This window comes from Lissotriton vulgaris, chromosome 5, assembly GCF_964263255.1.
Source record: "Lissotriton vulgaris chromosome 5, aLisVul1.2, whole genome shotgun sequence".
NCBI lineage: Eukaryota > Metazoa > Chordata > Amphibia > Caudata > Salamandridae > Lissotriton > Lissotriton vulgaris.
The window spans coordinates 814,661,996-814,673,328 of record NC_141693.1 but is presented as its reverse complement, the minus strand read 5'-3'; positions in this window follow the sequence as shown (position 1 = coordinate 814,673,328).

The following is an 11,333-nucleotide window of genomic DNA, read 5'->3' as shown; positions in this document are numbered from 1 at the left end:
TCAGTTTGTTGGTTAGTGCTTCTCCATGGGTGATGAAATCTTCCGTTCTAGAACAGTTCCGTCTCACCCTAAGATATTGACCATAGGGGAGATTGTTCTTTAAACTTTTGGGGTGGAAACTTGCATAATGTAAGGAATTGTTCTTATCAGTTTTTTTCTGGAAGAGTGTGGACTTCAGACCTTCAGGTGTAGATTTAATCTCCACATCTAGAAATGGCATCGTTCTGCAGTCGTACGCAAGGCTGAATTTAATATCAGGACTGCGGTTGTTCAACCACCCATGGAAGTCTTCTAGAGACTGTGGTGTACCGTTCCAGATACGCCACACGTCATCTATATATCTTAGCCACTGCCCTATATGGGCTTTGTATGGGTTGTTAATATATACAAATTTCTCCTCATATTGGGCCATGTTCTTCTCGCAAGGCGTGAAATATGCAGAGCTTGGAAAGATCCAATTCCTCCGACCGTTTCAAACTGTTTAAAACATATCATTTTTACAACTCAATCGAACATGGCATGTGACCCTACAAGTCTTGTTAAAATCTGGGCGCCCCTTGTGGCTTGGCAAAATAGATTAAAAGTCTTCCGATGATTTTTCCTGGGCCCTGTGGGTTCCCTTTTCTCCATAGTAGATTGCAGTTAAGGTATATGAGGAAAACCTAAGAAATTTTAAAAAAGAAATGTAAATAAGGCATGAATCACAATGTCCTGAAGATGATCCCGTTATCCTTAAATAGGGATCGAAACATCGTCGACACCCTACACTATATGTTTTTGAATATATCATATGGAAAGTCACAATAGTGAATCATTAGTCTGCAAAATTTGATTGTATGCAGACTGTCTCCTCTTGCCTGATACCCACCTTCTATGCATGTAACACCTGTCTATATGTGGTAGTAGGACACAGGCCGTGTCCCACTTGATATTGTCTAGATAATTGACTACACAGCTATATGCGTTATTAAACCCTGTCCGGCTGGACAGACAATATAGAATCAATTTTTGGTCTATATTTATTTTTCATGATTATCCCTGACTGCCTAGGGACCATTGTCTTTTGAAACAGTATATGTACCCAAGGTCCCTGACCAATTGCTCAATTGAGTTTCCCTTGTACTTTGTAACACTATACTTCTCTAGTCATGCCCACTCATCTGTGTTCCTCGTTAATAAAAAAGCCATCAACCACCCATCCTAGGTCACACGCCCATCAATAGTGTCGAAGAAAAATTGTGAAGTGGGTCAGAAAGTGCCTCCCATAAGCACCATCCAAGGAGCTACTGGTTGATACTCACCAATTTACTCATTCAGTCATCATAGGCACTTTCTTTACAGAAACAGAAATGTGACCTAACCCCTAAGCTAATATAGAAAATACACGGGTGAAATAGTGAGGTGTAAACAATAGTGTCATCTATCTACCATCTAAAGCCCCATTATGTGAAAAAAAGAGTAACCTATTCTCCCCATTAAAATCGAGTTGAAAACATCTATCTCTAATTTTTTTTCATTACTTAGTAGTATTCACAGTAAGTTAAAAGAAACAGCATGTTTAGACCATTTTAAATTGAATGGCCGACATGTTTCATTGCCCTAAACAATTTTTGCAATTGCATCAGGGCACTGGGACGCATCTCCACCTCAATGATGCTCTGGACCTGCAGTGGTTGATGAAAATAAAAGAAGGAATGAGAGTGCCAGAGACAAAAGAAACATATTTTCAAACAAGCATTTTCAATGCAATAGGTCTCGTATTAGGAAAGTTTGAGCTATTGGTCTTGTAAATGACAATTTTTTTATTTATGTGTTGGTTTTGAAAATAGCTTAATTAATAGCTTTGTCATTTACAATGCCAATAGTTATAACTTTCGCAAATGTGACACCGATAGCATTTGTAATGCAACATGTTTTGTATTTACGTGACTTAGATGTATTGATATTACAAATAACAATGGCTTTTAATTTTTTTAAATAATTAATACTTAAATAAAAGTGATTGTAATTTATAATGGCAATAGCTTAAACTTTTGTAAATACCTTTTGTGAAGATTATGTTCAGTGTATTTTATTGTGACGAAAATTCAAGAACAGAAGTGAAATATTAACATCTTTTTGTGACATTTGAAATAAAGCTTGAACCATTGAGAGATCATATTTGAACCAGTTGTTGGATGGTTGCACAGAATGATGCTGTGATGGCGAGGTGTGATGTGGTGCTGAGCGATGCTGTGGTGGCGTTGAGTGATGCAGGGGTTGCGCTGAGTGATGCTGTAGGGTGCTGAGTGGTGCTGTGGTGGTGCTGAGTGGTGCTGTGGTGGTGCTGAGTGGTGCTGGGGTGGCGCTAAGGGATGCTGTTGTGGTGCTGAGTGGTGCTGTGGTGGTGCTGAGTGGTGCTGTAGTGGTGCTGAGTGGTGCTGTGGTGGTGCTGAGTGATAATGTGGTGGTGCTGAGTGATGCTGGGGTAGCGCTGAGTGATGATGTGGTGATGCTGAGTGGTGCTGTGATTGTGCTGAGTGATGCTGGGGTGGTGCTGAGTGATGCTGGGGTGGCGCTGAGTGATGCTGTGGTGGTGCTGAGTGGTGCTGTGGTGGTGCTGAGTGATGCTGTGGTGGTGCTGAGTGGTGCTGTGGTGGTGCTGAGTGATAATGTGGTGGTGCTGAGTGATGCTGTGGTGGTGCTGAGTGGTGCTGGGGTAGCGCTGTGTTATGATATGGTGATGCTGAGTGGTGCTGTGATGGTGCTGAGTTATGCTGGGGTGGCTCTGAGTGATGCTGGGGTGGCGCTGAGTAATGCTGTGATGGTGCTAAGTGGTGCTGTGGTAAGGCTGAGTGGTGCTGTGGTGGTGCTGAGTGATGTTGTGGTGGTGCTGAGTGGTGCTGTGGTGGTGCTGAGTGATAATGTGGTGGTGCTGAGTGATGCTGGGGTGGCGCTGAGTGATGCTGTGCTGGTGCTGAGTTGTGCTGAGGGATGCTCTGGTGGTGCTGAGTGGTGCTGTGGTGGTGCTGAGTGGTGCTGTAGTGGTGCTGTAGTGGTGCTGAGTGGTGCTGTGGTGGTGCTGAGTGATAATGTGGTGGTGCTGAGTGATAATGTGGTGGTGCTGAGTGATAATGTTGTGGTGCTGAGTCATGCTGTGGTGGTGCTGAGTGGTGCTGTGGTGGTGCTGAGTGATAATGTGGTGGTGCTGAGTGATAATGTGGTGGTGCTGAGTGGTGCTGTGGTGGTGCTGAGTGGTGCTGAGTGGTGCTGTGGTGGTGCTGAGTGATGCTGTGGTGGAGCTGAGTAGTGCTATGGTGGTGCTGAGTGATAATGTGGTGGTGCTGAGTGATAATGTGGTGGTGCTAAGTGATGCTGGGGTAGCACTGAGTGATGATGTGGTGATGCTGAGTGGTGCTGTGGTGGTGCTGAGTGATTCTGGGGTGGCTCTGAGTGATGCTGTGGTGGTGCTGAGTGGTGCTGTGGTGGTGCTGAGTGGTGTTGTGGTGGTGCTGAGTGATGTTGCGGTGGTGCTGAGTGGTGCTGTGGTGGTGCTGAGTGATAATGTGGTGGTGCTGAGTGATGCTGTGGTGGCGTTGAGTGATGCAGGGGTTGCGCTGAGTGATGCAGTGGTGGTGCTGAGTGGTGCTGTGGTGGTGCTGAGTGGTGCTGTGGTGGTGCTGAGTAGTGCTGGGGTGGCGATAAGTGATGCTGTGGTGGTGCTGAGTGGTGCTGTGGTGGTGCTGAGTGGTGCTGAGTGGTGCTGTAGTGGTGCTGAGTGGTGCTGTGGTGGTGCTGAGTGATAATGTGGTGGTGCTGAGTGATGCTGGGGTAGCGCTGAGTGATGATGTGGTGATGCTGAGTGGTGCTGTGATGGTGCTGAGTGATGCTGGGGTGGTGCTGAGTGATGCTGGGGTGGCGCTGAGTGATGCTGTGGTGGTGCTGAGTGGTCCTGTGGTGGTGCTGAGTGATGCTGTGGTGGTGCTGAGTGGTGCTGTGGTGGTGCTGAGTGATAATGTGGTGGTGCTGAGTGATGCTGTGGTGGTGCTGAGTGGTGCTGGGGTAGCGATGTGTTATGATGTGGTGATGCTGAGTGGTGCTGTGATGGTGCTGAGTGATTCTGGGGTGGCTCTGAGTGATGCTGTGGTGGTGCTGAGTGGTGCTGTGGTGGTGCTGAGTGGTGTTAAGGTGGTGCTGAGTGATGTTGCGGTGGTGCTGAGTGGTGCTGTGGTGGTGCTGAGTGATAATGTGGTGGTGCTGAGTGATAATGTGGTGGTGCTGAGTGATGCTGGGGTAGCGCTGAGTGATGATATGGTGATGCTGAGTGGTGCTGTGGTGGTGCTGAGTGGTGCTGTGGTGGTGCTGAGTGATGCTGTGGTGGTGCTGAGTGGTGCTGGGGTAGCGCGGAGTGATGATGTGGTGATGCTGTGGTGGTGCTGTGATGGTGCTGAGTGATGCTGGGGTGGTGCTGAGTGATGCTGGGGTGGCGCTGAGTGATGCTGTGGTGGTGCTGAGTGGTGCTTTGGTGGTGCTGAGTGGTGCTGTGGTGGTGCTGAGTGATGCTGTGGTGGTGCTGAGTGATGCTTTGGTGGTGCTGAATGGTGCTGTGGTGGTGCTGAGTGATAATGTGGTGGTGCTGAGTGATAATGTGGTGGTGCTGAGGTGGTGCTGTGGTGGTGCTGAGTGGTGCTGAGTGGTGCTGGGGTGGTACTGAGTGATGCTGAGTGATTCTGAGTGATGCTGTGGTGGTGCTGAGTGATGCTCTGGTGGTGCTGAGTGGTGCTGTGGTGGTGCTGAGTGATGCTGTGGTTGTGATGAGTGATGCTGTGGTGGTGCTGAGTGGTGCTGTGGTGGTGCTGAGTGGTGCTGAGTGGTGCTGAGTGATGCTGAGTGATGCTGAGTGATGCTGTGGTGGTGCTGAGTGATGCTGTGGTGGTGCTGAGTGGTGCTGTGGTGGTGCTGAGTGATGATGTGGTGATGCTGAGTGGTGCTGTGGTGGTGCTGAGTGGTGCTGTGGTGGTGCTCAGTTATGCTGTGGTGTTGCTGAGTGGTGCTGGGGTAGTGCTGAGTGATGCTGGGGTGGTGCTGAGTGATGCTGGGGTGGCGCTGAGTGATGCTGTGGTGGTGCTGAGTGGTGCTGTTGTGGTGCTGAATGATAATGTGGTGGTGCTGAGGTGGTGCTGAGTGATGCTGTGGTGGTGCTGGGGTAGCGCTTTGTGATGAAGTAGTGATGCTGAGTGGTGCTGTGATGGTGCTAAGTGATGCTGGGGTGGCTCTGAGTGATGCTAGGGTGGCGCTGAGTAATGCTGTGGTGGAGCTAAGTGGTGCTGTGGTGGTGCTGAGTGGTGCTGTGGTGGTGCTGAGTGATGCTGTGTTGGTGCTGAGTGGTGCTGTGGTGGTTCTGAGTGATAATGTGGTGGTGCTGAGGTGGTGCTGAGTGATGCTGGGGTGGTGCTGAGTGATGCTTTGCTGGTGCTGAGTTGTGCGGAGTGATGCTGTGGTGGTGCTGAGTGGTGCTGTGGTGGTGCTGAGTGATGCTGTGGTGATGCTGAGTGATGCTGTGGTGGTGCTGAGTGGTGCTGAGTGGTGTTGTGGTGGTGCTGAGCGATGCTGTGGTGGTGCTGAGTGATGCTGTGGTGGTGCTGAGTGGTGCTGGAGTGGTGCTGGGGTGGTGCTGAGTGATGCTGTGGTGGTGCTGAGGATTGCTGAGTGATGCTGTGGTGGTGCTAAGTGGTGCTGAGTGATGCTGTGATGGTGCTGAGTGATGCTATGGTGGTGCTGAGTGGTGCTGTGGTGGTGCTGAGTGGTGCTGTGGTGGTGCTGAGTGGTGCTGTGGTGGTTCTGAGTGGTGCTGTGGTGGTGCTGAGTGATGATGCAGTGGTGCTGAGTGGTGCTGTGGTGGTGCTGAGTGATAATGTGGTGGTGTTGAGCGATGCTGTGGTGGTGCTGAGTGGTGCTGTGGTGGTGCTGAGTGGTGCTGTGGTGGTGCTGGGCGGTGCTGAGTGATGCTGTGGTGGTGCTGAGTGGTGCTGTGGTGGTGCTGAGTGGTGCTGAGTGGTGCTGTAGTGGTGCTGAGTGGTGCTGGGGTGGTGCTGAGCGATAATGTGGTGGTGCTGAGTGATATGTGGTGGTGCTGAGTGATAATGTTGTGGTGCTGAGTGATGCTGTGGTGGTGCTGAGTGGTGCTGTGGTGGTGCTGAGTGGTGCTGTGGTGGTGCTGAGTGGTGCTGAGTGGTGCTGTGGTGGTGCTGAGTGATACTGTGGTGGTGCTGAGTGGTGCTGTGGTGGTGCTGAGTGATAATGTAGTGGTGATGAGTGATAATGTGGTGGTGCTAAGTGATGCTGGGGTAGCACTGAATGATGATGTGGTGATGCTGAGTGGTGCTGTGGTGGTGCTGAGTGATGCTGGGGTGGCGCTGAGTGATGCTGTGGTGGTGCTGAGTGGTGCTGTCGTGGTGCTGAGTGGTGTGGTGGTGGTGCTGAGTGATGCTGCGGTGGTGCTGAGTGGTGCTGTTGTGGTGCTGTTGTGGTGCTGAGTGATAATGTGGTGGTGCTGAGTGATAAGGTGGTGGTGCTGAGTGATGCTGGGGTAGCGCTGAGTGATGATGTGGTGATGCTGAGTGGTGCTGTGGTGGTGCTGAGTGGTGCTGTGGTGGTGCTGAGTGATGCTGTGGTTGTGCTGAGTGGTGCTAGGGTAGCGCGGAGTGATGATGTGGTGATGCTGAATGGTGCTGTGATGGTTCTGAGTGATGCTGGGGTGGCGCTGAGTGATGCTGGGGTGGCGCTGAGTGATGCTATGGTGGTGCTGAGTGGTGCTTTGGTGGTGCTGAGTGGTGCTGTGGTGGTGCTGAGTGATGCTGTGGTAGTGCTGAGTGGTGCTGAGTGATGCTGTGGTGGTGCTGAGTGCTGCTGAGTGGTGCTGTGGTGGTGCTGAGTGATGCTGTTGTGGTGCTGAGTGATGCTGTGGTGGTGCTGAGTGGTGCTGAGTGATGCTGTGGTGGTGCTGAGTGCCGCTGAGTGGTGCTGTGGTGGTGCTGAGTGATGCTGTTGTGGTGCTGAGTGATGCTGTGGTGGTGCTGAGTGGTGCTATTGTGGTGCTGAGTGGTGCTGAGTGGTGCTGTGGTGGTGCTGAGTGATGCTGTGGTGGCACTGATTGATGCTGTGGTGGTGCTGAGTGGTGCTGAGTGATGCTGTGGTGGTGCTGAGTGGTGCTGAGTGATGCTGTGATGGTGCTGAGGGATGCTGTGGTGGTGCTGAGTAGTTCTGTGGTGGTGCTGAGTGATGCTGCGGTGGTGCTTAGTGGTGCTGTGGTGGTGCTGAGTGATAATGTGGTGGTGCTGAGTGATGCTAGGGTAGCGCTGAGTTATGATGTGGTGATGCTGAGTGGTGCTGTGGTGGTGCTGAGTGGTGCTGTGGTGGTGCTGAGTGATGCTGTGGTGGTGCTGAGTGGTACTAAGGTAGCGCTGAGTGATGATGTGGTGATGCTGAGTGGTGCTGTGATGGTGCTGAGTGATGCTGGGGTGGAGCTAAGTGATGCTGGGGTGGTGCTGAGTAGTGCTGTGGTGGTTCTGAGCGATGCTTTGGTGGTGCTGAGTGGTACTGTGGTGGTGCTGAGTGATGCTGTGGTGGTGCTGAGTGGTGCTGTGGTGGTACTGAGTGATAATGTGGTGGTGCTGAGGTGGTGCTGAGTGATGCGGTGGTGGTGCTGAATGGTGCTGGGGTAGCGCTGTGTGATGATTTGGTCATGCTGAGTGGTGCTGTGATGGTGCTGAGTGATGCTGGGGTGGGTCTGCGTGATGCTGGGGTGGCACTGAGTAATGCTGTGGTTGTGCTAAGTGGTGCTGTGGTGGTGCTTAGTGGTGCTGTGGTGATGCTGAGTTATGCTGTGGTGGTGCTGAGTGGTGCTGAGGTGGTGCTGAGTGATGCCGGTGTGGCGCTGAGTGATGCTGTGCTGGTGCTGAGTTGTGCTGAGTGATGCTGTGGTGGTGCTGAGTGGTGCTTTGGTGGTGCTGAGTGATGCTGTGGTGATGCTGAGTGATGCTGTGGTGGTGCTGAGTGGTGCTGTGGTGGTGCTGAGTGATAATGTTGTGGTGCTGAGGTGGTGCTGAGTGATGCTGGGGTGGCACTGAGTGATGCTGTTGTGGTGCTGAGTGATGCTGTGGTGGTGCTGAGTGGTGCTGAGTGGTCTTGTGGTGGTGCTGAGTGATGCTGTAGTGGTGCTGAGTGATGCTGTGGTGGTGCTGAGTTGTGCTGTGGTGGTGCTGAGTGGTGCTGGGGTGGTGCTGGGGTGGTGCTGAGTGATGCTGGGGTGGCGCTGAGTGATGTTGTGGTGGTGCTGAGGATTGCTGAGTGATGCTGTGGTGGTACTGAGTGGTGCTGAGTGATGCTGTGGTGGTGCTGAGTGATGCTGTGGTGGTGCTGAGTGGTGCTGTGGTGCTGAGGTGTCTGTGGTGGTGCTGAGTGGTGCTGTGGTGGTTCTGAGTGGTGCTGTGGTGGTGCTGAGTGATGCTGCGGTGGTGCTGAGTGGTGCTGTGGTGGTGCTGAGTGATAATGTGGTGGTGCTGAGTGATAATGTGTTGGTGTTGAGTGATGCTGGGGTAGCGCTGAGTGATGATGTGGTGATTCTGAGTGGTACTGTGGTGGTGCTGAGTGGTGCTGTGGTGGTGCTGAGTGATACTGTGGTGGTGCTGAGTGGTGCTGGGGTAGCGCTGAGTGATGATGTGGTGATGCTTGAGTGGTGCTGTGATGGTGCTGAGTGATGATGGGGTGGCGCTGAGTGATGCTGGGGGCGCTGAGTGATGCTGTGGTGCTGCTGAGTGGTGCTGTGGTGGCGCTGAGTGGTGCTGTTGTGGTGCTGAGTGATGCTGTGGTGGTGCTGAGTGGTGCTGTGGTGGTGCTGAGTGATAATGTTGTGGTGCTGAGGTGGTGCTAAGTGATGCTGGGGTGGCGCTGAATGAAGCTGTGGTGGTGCTGAGTGGTGCCGAGTGATGCTGTGGGGGTGCTTAGTGATGCTGAGTGGTGCTGTGGTGGTGTTGAGTGATGCTGTGGTGGCGCTGAGTGGTGCTGTGGTGGTGCTGAGTGGTGCTGTGGTGGAGCTGAGTGGTGCTGAGTGGTGCTGGGGCAGTGCTGATTGATGCTGAGGTGGCACTGAGTGATGCTGTGGTGGTGCTGAGTGGTGCTGAGTGATGCTGTCGTGGTGCTGAGTGATGCTGTGGTGGTCCTGTGGTGGTGATGAGTGGTGCTATGGTGGTGCTGAGTGATGCTGTGGTGGTGCTGAGTGGTGCTGTGGTGGTGCTGAGTGGTGCTCTGGTGGTGCTGAATGGTGCTGTGGTGGTGCTGAGAGATAATGTGGTGGTGCTGAGTGATAATGTGGTGGTGCTGAGTGGTGCTGTGGTGGTGCTGAGTGGCGCTGTGGTGCTGCTGAGTGATAATATGGTGGTGCTGAGTGATAATGTGGTGGTGCTGAGTGATGCTGTTGTGGTGCTGAGTGATACTTTGGTGGTGCTGAGTGGTGCTGTGGTGGTGATGAATGATGCTGTGGTGGTGCTGAGTGGTGCTGAGTGATAATGTGGTGGTGCTGAGTGATAATGTGGTGGTGCTAAATGGTGCTCTGGTGGTGCTGAGTTGTGCTGTGGTGGTGCTGAGTGGTGCTGTGGTGGTGCTGAGTGATAATGTGGTGGTGCTGAGTGGTGCTGTGGTGGTGCTGAGTGATAATGTGGTGGTGCTGAGTGATGCTGTGGTGGTGCTGAGTGGTGCTGTGGTGGTGCTGAGTGGTGCTGTGGTGGTGCTGAGTGGTGCTGTTCTGCTTCCCGAGGAGGAGGAGGTGGATCACTGGAGAGCCCGTGGGTCAGCAAAATAACTCAGAAATGCACAAGAGGCCGCATCCTGCGGTGCTGAGCCTTTTTAAACCTGATACACTGAAGAGCAAGGACTTAATAATCTCGGCGTCGACTCAACAGCCTGTGATTCTGGGCATATCACTTAATCTCCCCGTGCCTACAAAAAACCAGACCGAGCCGCTCTACGCTCCCAAAAGCTATGGACCTCAGCAAGAGGAGAGGAGGATAGAGTATCGTTGGGAAGAGAGAAATGATGGTAAGTGGGGAGGAGGAGGAAGTGGTGGTGCAAACAAGGAAGTGGAAAGCAAATGGAAAGGAGGAGAGAGGAGAGGTTGGACAGAAGAAGTGGTGGTTGCTGATTGCTACACCAGGCCATGAGATAACTGTTCAAAATCTCAATATTTGTGGACAGCCATCCCGGGGAAAGATGTTCCAATCTGCATTAAGACTTCCATCGAAAATCAGGTTTGCTCAAAAACATGTAAGTAACAGGGCTGCTGCATTAGAAAAAACATCAAAAAGAAGGCTGCTTTTTGCATGTATTGCATAAATCATTTTATGCGTGATGACTGGCTGTAAAATAGTCTCTAATGCATTTCTCATGAATTGTAATGCAAGCATTCAATAGGCAGACTGATAACCAAACAGCCAATGCCATGGGGAGAAACAGCAATACTCCTGTGGGTGGGCCACAATACTCCTGTAAGCATGTGTTTAAGAATTACTAACAAATCATTTGCTAGATAGATAAAACTGTTATTTGTCAGATTTAAAAATATGGGGCATAGCACTTTTGAACACTGTTTTGTATGCAAGTTAAAAACGGCATATTCTGCTACAGGTGAGACTGGTCAGGAATACTGCCTGTGTTGACACCTGGGTGTGCACCACTAGGCCTGTCCACATATATTGGGTAATTGGAAGCATGTGGTTACTAGTGTGCTAGATTATTTTTTACTTACAACTGTGCCAAAGACACACCATTTCCCTATTTGTTGCTAAGAGGGGAGCAGAGGAAACGGGACAGAGAATAACCATAATAACTTTAGGACTATAGACAGGGTATCCAGGGGAATCAGTGGAAAGAAGGCTATGGCACAAAGGATTTAAATATTATATTTACTGCAACACCTCTTTTACAGCTCTATTTCAAGGAACGGAAAACACAAATGTACCACTACTTTTGAGTCCTGAAACAGAAAACCCTTGTGAACAAGGAAACTACTGTATGCCCTTAAATGCTTGTGTTTAGAATAATAAGTGCCGGGCAGAAATGCTATGCTGACTGTTACCTCTTTCTGTGTATGTCATCACATGCCCACACTATTGCCACGTACTTCACCATATACACAACTAACAGTCACAAGCCACATACTCCATCACAGAACTCAGCAGGCCTCAGAGGGAGTTAGCCTGCACAAGCGGCATAAACGACCATGACTACAATAAGCGTGAAAGTAATTAAACTATCCAAACTTTAAAACGTACCCACCCAGCCTCACACATTACCTTTCA